The sequence below is a fragment of the Cetorhinus maximus genome, chromosome 25 (assembly GCF_964194155.1).
Source record: "Cetorhinus maximus chromosome 25, sCetMax3.hap1.1, whole genome shotgun sequence".
NCBI lineage: Eukaryota > Metazoa > Chordata > Chondrichthyes > Lamniformes > Cetorhinidae > Cetorhinus > Cetorhinus maximus.
The window spans coordinates 8,071,731-8,084,831 of NC_135903.1; the positions used below are offsets into that span (position 1 = coordinate 8,071,731).

The window sequence follows — 13,101 nt, forward strand, 5'->3', positions numbered from 1 at the left end:
CACCCTGCTCTCATGCCCACATGTCCGTCCTTGGTTTGCTGCATTGTTCCAGTGAAGCTCAACTCAAACTGGAGGAACAGCACCTCATCTAGGCACTTTACAGCCTTCTGAACTGAATATTGAGTTCAACAATTTTAGATCATAAACTCTCTCTTCCATCCCCACCCCCTTTCCGATTCCCTTTTTTTCCAATAATTTATATAGATTTTTCTTCACCCACCTATTTCCATTATTTTTAAATGTATTTCCATCCATTGTTTTATCTCTACCTTTTAGCCTATTTCGATTCCTTCCCCCCACCCCATCCCCACTAGGGCTATCTGTACCTTGCTTGTCCTGCTTTCTACCCTTAATGTCACCTATTAGCACATTCCTTAGATAATATCACCACCTTCAACACCTCTTTGTTCTTTTGTCTATGATATCTTTTGGCTATCGCCACCTATTACTGGCCCTCTATCCAGCTCTACTTGTCCCACCCCCCCTTAAACCAGCTTATATTTCAGCTCTCTTCTATTTTTCCTTAGTTCTGTTGAAGAGTCATACGGACTCAAAACATTAACTGTGTTCCTCTCCGCAGATGCTGTCAGACCTGCTGAGTTTTTCCAGGTATTTTTATTTTTGTTTTGGATTTCCAGCATCCACAGTTTTTTGCTTTTGTCACCTAATCAGTACTTGATTTGCATCAACTTCTAATCTCTATGGTGGTTCCATGAACCTTGGGCATGGTATTGATCTTGTGATTTTGGAATCTCATGGAAGGAAAGAAAAAAATTGACTTATTCTGTCCCTGGAAACCCTAGCCAATTATCAGTTTGGTCTGGTTTATAGGGCAGTGACCTCTAAGTCAAATGGCTCCAAGCCCTACTCTAGAGTTTCACCAAACAAACCACACTGACAATTCAATCTGGGTCTGAATGAATATAGTGTATTATTGGAGGTGTCAGCTTTGAGAAGATAGGTTAACCTGAGAATGGAGTAATGTAAAGGATTTCTGCCAGTTCAGTATCCTGGCCAGCATTCTTCCCTCAGCCAGTACCACCAATCATTTTATCTCAGTGCTGTTTGTGCAACTTTGCGTGCAAAATGGCTGCTACATTTCGCAAATGGTTGCAGCACAGAAGGAGGCCATTTGGCCTGTTGTGTCTGTGCTGGCTCTCGGAAGCAATTCACTTAGTGCCACTCCCCCACCTTCACCTTGTAGCCCTGCACGTTCTTCCTTTTCAGATAGTAATCCAATTCCCCTTTGAATGCCTCTATTGAACCTGCCTCCACCACACTTTCAGGCACTGCATTCCAGATCCTAACCACTCGCTGCCTGAAAAGTTTTCCCTCATGTTGTCATTGCTTCTTTTTCCATTTACCTTAAATGTGCGCCCTCTTGTTTGCGATCATTCCACCAATAGGAACGGTTTTTCCTTATCTACTCTGTCCAGACCCCTCATGATTTTGATCACCTCTGTCAAATCTCCTCTCAACCTTTCCTTCTCCAGGGAAAACAGTCCCAAATTCTCCAATCTATCTACATAACTGAAATTCCTCATCCCTGGAACCATTCTCGTGAATCATTTCTGCACTCTCTCTCGTGCCTTCCTAAAGTGTGGTGCTCAGAACTGGACGCAATACTCCAGTTGAAGCTGAACCAGTACTTCCTGTATAGCTTGTTACATAAATGTTGCTGCAGAATATTATCTTATAATATTATATCGTGAATCTGTGTCCCTTTTAAGGCCACAGAGTATGACTGCTGTTAAGTAAAATGGTGAGTGGTAAGATCATTTAGAGTGAGGGTGACCAATGGGGCTTAAAAAGTTTAAACACTGGTGGAACAGAGCTTAACAAAATGTAAATGCTGTTCACTGTGGCCACAACTTCCAACAAAATAGTGTAGGTACACAGGAGACACATGCCTTGTCCACAAGCCTCCACTCGAGGAATGGTTCAAGCCAATTTGTCATTCTTGGAAACAGGTCCGACCTGTTCAGAGCTATCTGATTTTGTGGTCCTTGGCCTTTTTTGGACTGGTCATCACCAAGAAAGCTTGCAGCCTGTTGCACCCTCAAACTCAGGATACTGGTAATGATAAGTCTGTAAAATAATGTCTGCCCCTCCTCTTTCACCTCTGCCTCTGTTGCATATTTTCTCATTCTGCTTTTTCACTTCTGTTTTTTTTCCCCCCACCACGTCTCCTTCACTTTTTTGTTTCTGGTTCTTCTTCTGCGATTCCATTCTTTTTTTGCCTCCTTCACTCATGGTTGTCTCTCACTGTTTCAGTTCCATTTCTCACTCTTTGCTGTTTCTCTCACTCCTCTTTCAATCACTTTCTTCCCCTTTGTCCTCGCTCTACCTCACAAACATTTCTCCTCTCACTCTCTTCTCTCCCTTTCTTCACCTTCCTCACTCTCTCTCTCTCCCTTCCCTTGCTCTAATTTTTCTTTTGCCTCACTCTCATCTCTGCCTCCTTTCTTGCCTGTTTTGTCTTTTTGTATCTTCACCAGTTTTTGTTCCACTCTAGTTTAGGATGGCCAACTTTATTTGGATCTATTCCTGGAGGTTCATCATATGACCTCCCTTTCTATTTTGTAATCCTGTCATTTTTTTTCTCTCCTGGGTGCTTACAGCAGTGTCCTAGAGATTTAATTCCTGGAGGTTCCAGGAGGGGCAGCAACCCCACTCTCATTCCTTCTGTATTGGAAGTGATACATTAGGTACAATATGGGGGAGATGAAGGAGCCAGACATATCTCCCAACCAGCTGGGGAGTCAGCCTCTTTCAAAAGAACAGGGGTAGGTCTTAACTATAACGTCAGAAGCTGGCTTAGAAAACAACAGCAACAACTTATATTTATATAGTACCTTTATCATAATGAAATGTCCAACGACGCATTATAAAACAAAGTACGAGACACCAAGCCACATAAGGAGACATTAGATCAGATAATCAAAAGCTTGGACAAAGAGGTAGGTTTTAAGGAGTGTCTTAAATGAGGAAAGCAAGGCAGAGAGGTTTTGGGAGGGTATTCCAGAGCTTGGGGCCTAGGCAACTGAAGGCACAGCCTCCAGTGGTGGAGCAATTAAAATTGGGGATGCACAAGAGGCCAGAATTAGAGGAGCGCAGATATCTCGGAGGGTTGTGGGGCTGGAAGAGATTACGGAGCTAGGGAGGAGCGAGGCCACGAACGGCTTTGAAAACAAGGATGACTGTTTTGAAATCAAAGTGTTGCTTGATCGGGAGACAATGTAGGTCAGATAGCACAGGGTGATGGGAGAATAGGATTTTCTGCAAGTTAAGACACAGGTAGCAGAGTTTCAGATAACCTCAAATTTATGGAGGGCAGAATGTGGGATGCCAGTCAGGAGTGTGTTGACATAGTCGAATAAAGAAGTAATGAAGGCATGAATGAGGGTTTCAGCAGCAGATGAGCAGAAACAGAGGTGAAGTCAGGCAATGTTATGGAGGTGGAAATAGGTGGACTTAGTGATGGCACAAGTATGAGGTTGCAAATTCATCTCAGGATCAAATGTGACACCAAAGTTGCGAACAGACTGGCTTAACCTCAGACTGTTTCCAGGGAAAAGGGTGAAGTCAGTAGCTAGGGGACAGGGTTTGGAGTGGGGACCGAAAACCATGACTTCAGTCTTCCCAATATTGAATTGGACAAGCAAAGCACACATAAAATGGTGGGCCATGGAGAGTTAAAAGTACAACAGACGGGATTCTTAGAGAAGCAGCAAGTGAGAATTTCAAAAAAGAAGTGGGAGCGATAGGACCGAGAAATCAATATTATTGTCAGAGAAAGTTGCAAAAGAAATTTCAATGTGGCACTTGAAAAGCACAGCGGGAAGAGATTTAGGCAAAACAGCTGGGCCAGCAGGGCTTGAAAGCAAAAGGGGTTGGATTTTTACGAAAAAAAACTCCCGCACTGACAGCAGGAAACGCTGTTCCCGACTCCTAGATGGGAATATGGTCAGGAGCCAGCTGAGGCCAAAAAGAGGGTTTCAATAGCTTTGTAAACTGCTGGGAGCCTGACTTCCAACGACACAGAAAGCAAGGAATATGGTGCCTAAAGTAAAACCATCGGCATCCAAAGCAAGATCGACGGGGCATTTTGGAGCAGCGAGCTGAGAAAGAACCACCCTAAGTTGGGAATCGTACCTGTCGGCTGTTGACCTGTAGCAAAGCTAGGAATTGGGGTTCGGAGGACCATGGCTCAAACTGATCAGATGGTGCAGGGAGCAATTAGGGGTTAATATAATCAACAGAAGAGCGTCCAACAGCTTACTTGGAGATGAAGCTAAGGATTGAATGACAGTTCAGTGTAACAATTAGGAAAATTCAAGGGTGTTAGAAAAGCCTGACAGGAAATGAGTTGCATATGCATGCACTTCCTGTAAGTTTAACACTTGCTTCCTGGAAGACTTTAATATATTAACATTGGTCTTCCATGGTGTTGTATGCGGTAAGTCCTTTAACTGTCCTTTTCATTTTTGTATTTCTGCTTCTCTCCCTCTCCACTCATCTCTCTGCCCACTTTCTCTTCTTCGCTATCTCCTCTTTTCCTCCTCTTTCCTCCTTTTACCTCCTTGCCCCTAGCTGTTAGTTGCTCCTCTCTTTTCTGGCGTGATGGGTGACACAGTATGGTTTGGTCAAGGCCTGCAAGTAGATTTTTCCACCCCCAAGTCTCCTCTGTCGATACCCTCCTCTCTCCTCAATCTTACCTATTGCTCTGCCCCTTTCCGCACCATCCCATCACTGCCCACTGCCCACTGACTGAAATATCACCTTTCACAATTCTGCCGTCTTATAAACCTCAATCCCCTAACCTGGCTCTTCCTCCCACATGGAGCTCAATTTCCCTTTGAAACGTAGGAACCATTCAGCCCAAACCTGTTCTGCTGTTCAATTGGGTCATGGTTGATCAATACCCTAACTCTCATTTACCTATCTTGCTCCATATCCCTTGCTGCCCTTACCTAACAAAGCTCTATTGATCTCTGTCTTGAAAATTTCAATTAACCCAGCATCCAAAACCTTTTGGGAATCCATGTTCTAGATTTACACTAGCCATTGTCTGATTTCACACCTAAATGGCCTGGCATCGGTAGAATTTTAAGATTCTACCTTCATGTTCTGGATTCTCACACCACAGGAAATAGTTCCTCCATATTGCCCCATAGAGTACCTTTATCATTTTACACGCCTCAACCATCAGAACTCAAATGAATACAAACCAATTTATGCCATGTGTCCTCATAATTTAACCCTTTACTCTCTTGTCAAGAGATTGATAAATCTGCACTGTACGCCTTCAAGGCCAATATTTCCTTCCTGAGATTGGGTGTCCAAAACTTTTAAAGCTAGGAAGCCTGATCTGGACTGGGACGGTAAGATATTGAGGACAAGCACAAGCTGAGGCAGCAAGTATCCGAAAGGGAAGAAGGTTAGGTGCCATGAATCTGAAGTCTCAAGGCATAGACTTGGAACAGGGAGGAGACAGAGGTGGGGAAAAGATGAATGGGTGGAAGTGAGGGGAGGAGGAGGTGGGGTGGTGGAAGGGTGTAGCACAATGGCAAGTGAGCAATCTTGAATGAATTTAACAAAATATACAGATTGTATATTAAACTTGGGACCTTCCTGGCTCAGTACCATGCCTTAAGGTACAAATAATATTTAATTTCTTGGTTGTATGATTTGATTTCAGATCTTCAACAGGCAAACAACAATACTGTTAAATTCCACCTGCTAAGCTGCTGAACCTAGAGACATGACATGATTATAGTTACAATGCCCAGAGTTCCTGAATTATTCACATATGGTGTAATGATAAAGACCTTTGGAGTTCAAAGCCAAAGTTTGCAAATGTTGCAAAACCAAAATAGAAACTATTGGAAATACTAGTGGGTCTATTGTCATTTGAGAGAAGAAGACAGATTAGCATTTTAGTTTCTGATGAAGGGTCTTGTAACTGAACTTCAACCTATGTTGAAGATGACACAAAGATTGGCCGAGTAGTGGATAATGTAGAGGATAGCCATAATCTCCAAAACGATATAGATGGGTTGGTGGAGTGGGCAGTAAAGTGGCAGATGGATTTTAACATAGAGAAGTGTGAGGTCATACATTTAGGGAGGTCAAACAGTTACAGGGATTACGCAATAAATGGAAATATACTAAGAGGGGTAGATGAAGTGAGAGATCTTGGCATACAAGTACACAGGTCCCTGAAGGCAGCAGTTCAAGTAGACAAGGTTGTAAAGAAGACATATGGAATGCTCTCCTTCATTGGTAGAGGTATAGAATATAAAAATAAGGATATAATGTTGGAATTGTATAAAACACTGGTGAGGCCATAACTGGAGTATTGTGTGCAGTTCTGGTCACCACATTACAGGAAGGACGTAATAGCTCTGGAGAGAGTGCAGAGGAGGTTTACAAGAATGTTGCCAGGGTTAGAAAAGTGTAGCTACGAGGAGAGATTGGATAGGTTGGGGTTATTTTCCTTGGAACAAAGAAGGCTGAGAAGTGACTTGATTGAGGTGTACAAAATTATGAGGGGAATAGATAGAGTGGACAGGATAAAATTGTTTCCCTTGGTGGAGTGTTCTAGAACCAGGGGACATAGATTCAAGATAAATGGCAGAAGGTGTAGGGGGGACATGAGGAAGAACTTTTTTACGCAGAGGGTAGTGGGGGTCTGGAATTTGCTGCCCAAGTTGGTGTTAGGGGCAGAAACTCTAAACTCTTTTAAAAAGTACCTGGATCTGCACCTAAAGTGCTGTAAGTTGCAGGGCTATGGGCTGGGTGCAGGAAGGTGGGATTAGAAAGGGCATCTGGGTGCCCTCGGGCTGGCATGGACAAGATGGGCCGAATGGCCGCCTCCTGTGCTGTAACATTTCTATGGTTCTATGTTGTGTATTTCATCCGTTTTTTAGGGGTTTTTTTTTGTTTTTATCAAGGTGAGGGACAATGGTTGCAAGTGAAACATGTTCACATTTCAGGCACTAACAAGTGTGGGAAACTGCAGGAGGACATCAGCCAGTTTGATCGGTGGGCAGATGCAGTTCAATGTAGAGCAATGTGAAGCAAAAGCATTCCTGTTTTGTAAAACAGCCTTATCATCAGCACAGGTTGTACATGCTTCTGCCTGCTTCCCTTTCTGATGAGTTTCACCAAAGCTCTCCACTGCAGACAGACTTCACTGTGGTTGAAAATAAAGACTAGTCTGGTTATAGATTTTAGTTCTGCCTTTTACACAGATGTGTTCAAACAACAGCTTTGATCTCCCAGCTGTATAACGGTTTCCAAGATAACAACAACGACCATACACCATAAGCCAGACTAGTTTCAGTTGCTGCAGCATTTATGATGAGTTAAAAGTTTTCCAGTATATCTTTGTTCTTGACTGAAACTTTAATTGCAATTTACTTCCATAAATTAATTGCTGTAATGGCAAAATGCTAAACTTAAACATATCTAGGTTTTAGGCACCAATTTAGTCTCTCAGAGCTTTTAAACCTTGCTGAAGTAACTTTGATGCTTAGGATTTATTCTTGTTCCTCCTTCATGTATCCCATTCTGGTTAAGATGGCATTGTTGGATTTGTTTGGGGGTGAGCGGTTTTAAATCACCACCAAGCCACGATCATTTTCTCATAAGAGTCATAGAGGTCTACAGCACAGAAAAAGGCCCTTCGGCCCACCGAGCCTGCGCCAGTCAAGCAAGTACCTAACTATCCTAATCCCATTTTCCAGCACTAGGCCCATAGCCTTGTATGCCATGGCATTGCAAGTGCACATCCAAATATTTCTTAAATGTTATGAGGGTTTCTGCTTCTACCACCCTTTCAGGCAGTGAGTTCCAGATTCCCACCACCCTCTGGGTAAAAAAATTCTTCCTCGCATCCCCTCTAAACCCCCTGCCCCTTACCTTAAATCTATGCCCCCTGGTTATTGATCCCTCCACCAAGGGGGAAAGTTCCTTCCTGCCTACCCTATCTATACCCCTCATAATTTCTCTGCAAACTTCTTGTAGTTCCCTAATAGCCGAATTGGTAAATTGTGTTGTCCAGTGTCGAACTGAACGATACAGAGCAGGAGGTTAGGGTGAATCCCCAGTCTGTGGCAGTTTGGCCAGTGTGGCAGGAGGGTGCTACATTTGGTCTTGGTACCTCAGAACTAGAGAAGGAGGGGGGAGAAAAAATCAGCCATGGCTCCCGTGTATGACCACCATCCATTAAGCTCTCTTGTAACGTTTGCACTCAGATACTTCCAAGTCTTTGCATGTGAGGGTGCTTATGTGAACATCCATGAGGGTGTCAAATCAGGGCAATGCCAGAGTTAAAGGGAAGAATGATCAATTGAACACTGTAACAGACTGTCAAGAAATCACACCTTAGCATGAGTGAGCACCTACCAGTTGACAGCAAATTGCGGTTGGTTTAACCTAACTTTACAAAGGCAGTGCTGTTTATTTTTGCATGCCTGTTGCAATGTTTTCTGTGTGTTGTGCAGTCTGATCTGCTTGTATAAATGTTGCATCACACTAGAAGTTATAGATACCTTCCCTGTTACAAACCAGTGCACCCTTATCCTTTTGTTAGAGAGATTACTGGGCCCCTGACATCAAGACAATTTTACAGACTTCTGCTGTCTTTTCAACTAATAACCCTGATCATTTTCTGTCCTTTTTTTAAAACTCAAATGATTGATGACAGTTGACATGGGGCAGCTAACTAGGAAACAGTGGCCTTTTCTTCATCTTCCCTTCTCACACACTGTAGATCCTCGTTGCCCGGCATGCTTGTCATTTTTCTCCCTGAAGGATTAAAGGGGGTGGCTCGCTTTCAACTTGCTGCCAATAATACGGCCTCTCGCGCAATTTGTGCAAAAATCTCCAAGATGTAGAATTTGAACATAATAGCTGCCTGCTGACAGTTCTATCATTTCACATCTTTCTTCCACAATGAATTTAGTTTGTTACAAACCATAGCTTCAGTCAGAATAACTGATGCATTTGTCTGAAATCCAAGAGTTGAAAAGTAGAGTGTACTTAACTGTTTACATACTAGTTTTTCTCGTGTGTCTGAGTTGCTCACAAAAATGTAAAGAAATCTTTATGTAACTGACTTTTCTTGTCACTAATTCTTTCTCCCAATCCTCCCCCCCACCCCCCACCTTGTACAATCCCACATTTGTTCTCATTTTTTCTTTTTGTATCAGGCTCTATTTATGCCTATCTCTGCATGCCTCTGTCTCTCGTACTCTCTATATCTCAGATTGGAGCTGAGGGAGGATGGGGGTGTGAAAAGAACTGGATCCAGGAGAAATGGGCTGTGTGGGCGTCAGGTAGGGAACTAGGCCCTGGGTTGTCCTCTCGACCCAGTAGACCAGATACCGAACAGAAGAATACGGACTCGAAATGTTAACTCTGCCTTTCTGTCCACAGATGCTGTCAGACCTGCTGGGTTTTTCCAGCATTTTTTGTTTTTGTTTCAGATTTCCAGCATCTGCAGTATTTTCCTCTCAGACCAGATACTGCAGTGCAGTACTGAAGAAGAGCTGCATTATTGGAGCTGTTACCTTTTGGGAAGGCATTACATAGAGGCCCCTTCTGCCTGACTAAGTGGGCATGAACAGTCCCATGGCACTATTTTGAAGAAAGTTTGGGCGTTCTCTGGGTGTCCAGACCAGCATTCTCCCCTGAGGCAAAAATGACTAAAAACGAAATCACGGGTCACTCGTTCATTTTTTTTCTCATGAGACTGTCTACGTGCAAATTGGTTGCTGCATAGATATTGGCTGGTATAGCACTTTAGGATGCCCAGAGGATGTGAAGGATACTATACAAATGCAAGCTCTTTCTTTCCATTAGACACACCCCTTGCCCATATAATGTTTTTTGATGCATCTTTTTAATGTAAGATGCATTTAAATTGCCATGCAAATTCAGATGGCACTAGCTGTGTGGCAGCATGTATCTGGATTTATGTCTCGATCTGATTCCAGGGCATGTTAAAACCAAGGAAAGTGCAAATTCCTTCCCCTACCCTGTCTGAGGAGGCCAGGCTGTTCCACTTGAGTTTGACACCAAAAGGACTATAGCGCAGTGTGAAGCTGTGCTTATAAAGCGCTCCGGGGTTCCACTGGGCCTCATGGCCACTTCATAAACTTACTGCAAGAGTCTTGCTTGTGTAATGCTTTGAGAGAAGAAACATCAGTGAAGTTATGGCTGGTTAGTGCAGGATTTTTAAAAAAAAACAAAAAAAAAGTTTTATAACTGTTATAAACCCCTTTGAGGCTTGTGGGCCAGGATAAGAAAAAAAAACTACTGTGATAGTTTTGATTTGGTTCAAAACCAGGATGAATTGACACATATTCTTTGATTCTTGGATTTTGAAATTCTTTGTGCCACTCATCTTCAGATGCTTTCAGAGAAAAGGTTTAGTTGTTGCAGGTCTTGTGTTGGAAGAAGAAGCTGTCTCATTAAAAGCTGAAAGACTCTTTTTGTGCTCAAGGGTTTAATGGAGAATCATTAAAATGTTAAAAAAGCACCTTTTATAATGTGCTTTCTCACAGGCTTATAAAGGCCAACTTCCAAAGTGGGTCTCTGTATTGAATGCTTTCATCCATCTTGCCGTGGACATGAAAGATGGAATGCATTAGATTGTAATGTTATTGAACATTGCTATACAAAATGCAGCTTTCTGAGAAGAGGGTTGTAGTGCTGTGGATTCTTGTTAGCTGAGTCTGGAAGGAGGGTTGATGCCACTATTTACTTGTGTTCATGAATCCATGATATTTGTGCATATTTGAAAATGAACTGGTTAAACTGGATGAATTGTTATTTTGCATTTCGTTTTTCAACTGCTTTTAAATGGCGGCTTGGCTTCAGTTGGTAGCAACGCTCTGAGTCTGCAAGCAATGGGTTCGAATCCCACTTCTGGACATAAGCTCCTCATCTGGGCTGGCACCCCAGTGCAGTACCCACGGAGCATTGTGCTGTTCGGGGATGAGACATTGAACCCCTATGCCTGCTCTTGTTTGGATCTTGTGGCACTAACCAAAGAAAAGCAGAGAGCTCTCCAGGCCAATGATCCTCTCAACCAGCACCACAAAAATTGACTTGATTAACTGACTATTTACTGTTTAACTGTTCTTTGTGGGATCTTGTTGTCTTTAAAACAACTTTGGTGTTTGCCTGCATATCTGTAGTCACTGAACCTCAAAGGAATTCGTTGATTGTGAATCACTTGAGGGCATTTCTGAGAGACATGATAAAATGGTACATAAATGCAAGTCGGCCTCTCTGCCTGTGTTCCTGTCTTAGCATGTGCTTACAACCAGGCTTCTCAAAAATGCTGAGTAACTTAATTTAGTTTCTAAAATTATGAAAGTGAAACAGCCTTGGGCAAAGCTGCTATTTTGAGAGCAGCTTTTGTGGAAGTTCTGGCATTTAATCGTTAATTAATGCCAAAGTGCCTGTATACTGTAAAACCTGGTAATTGGGCTATGTTACGCATGTCAAATCTGTAGACTGAATAAGTACTCCATTGTTTCCCAGCACAAAGGAGTGCAGAAAATGTATGTATGTTGGCAGTGTATATAAGACTTTTTGTTCCTTTTCTTTTTTGGTGTGTTGTTGTTTGGTACCAGACTGGAATTTAGGAGAAAATACACTTTAAGCATGAAGCTTGGAGTGAAAAGAAGCCAAGATTTTCAGCTTGAAGACTCCTGCCATTAATTTGAAGGAAGATGGTAGCTAATTCGGACGGAGAGATCAGGCAGGGAGAAACTGAGTGAACCGCAACATTTAAGGTCGTGGTTGGCTAAGTTGCTGTTTTACCTCTAAACATATGGAGCCAGGCTCCACTGCATGTCCCTGCATGAAAATGTTATTCAACAAATGGGCTTGACAGGATAGATACTGAGAGGCTGTTTTCCCCTGGCTGTAGATTCTGCAACTATGGGTGATAGTCTCAGGATAAGGGGTCAACTATTTAGGAGTGAGGTGAGGAGAAATTTCTTTACTTGGACGATTGTGAATCTTTAGAATTCTCCAACCCAGACAGCTGTGTATGTTCCGTCACTGAGTTTATTCACTGCTGAGATAGATTTTTTTTGACATTAAGGGAGTCGAGGGATATGGAGATAGGGCATGAAAATGTAGTTGAGGTAGAAGATTAACCATCAACCAGAAGATCATATTGAATGGCAGAGCAGACTTGAGGGTACATATGGCCTATTCTTCCGATTTATTATGTTCCTACGAATTTTTGCATGTAATTGTATCTCTCCTTCCCATTGTAATGCTAGAGATCAGACACTTATTTTCCTCGGTTCAGAGTCAGGTAGGAGAATAACCTCCTGTTTAAGATCCCAGTACACCGCCTACATTTTTCTAAGCTGCAACCTTAAGCAGGCATATCTGTGCTTCAGGTCTATAAATGTTGCATTGTTGCCACTAGACATGTCTATATTATCAGTACCAACCAGTCAGATGAAGATATTGAGGAAGATTGCAGCTTATGTCTATAGGTTGCAATGTTATCCAATATTCTTAATTCAGTAATAGTCACTTTCCACCTCCATGTTATACAGCTTTAAATGTCTTTGCTTAAGTTAAGTTTCATTGCACTTTATACCCGATGGCAACACTGGAGGTGATGAGTCTTGATTTGAACATAATGGTGATACTGGGAACTGGAGAGCATACAGAATGGTACATTTAACACTTATGAGGAGCAAGAGCCAAACATCAGGAGAAGCAATGAATGGCCTTAGTAATATTGATTAAAGCAGATAACGATTATGAAGAATGAGGAAAACTGGAAACTCAATGTGAAAAACCAGATGGCACATCTAAGGCAATTGGCAAAAGAAGCAATGGTGACATGAGGAAAAACTTTTTCACACAGCAAGTGTTTAGGATCTGGAATGCCCTGCCTGAGAGTGTGGTGGAGGCAGGGTCAATCGAGTGGTTAAGATCTGGAATGCCCTGCCTGAGAGTGTGGTGGAGGCTGGGTCAACTGAGGCTGTCAAAAGGGAATTAGATCATTATCTGAAAAGGAAAATGAATTGCAGGGCAACGTTTCGGGCACCACAC

General features: G+C 42.6%; 1 protein-coding gene across 4 annotated transcripts in view; it reads left to right on the forward strand.

Moving 5' to 3' along the window:
* LOC144667848 (phosphatidylinositol 5-phosphate 4-kinase type-2 beta) overlaps window positions 1–13,101 on the forward strand; it is a 96,524-nt gene that overhangs the window by 47,868 nt on the left and 35,555 nt on the right. The window lies entirely within an intron of this gene.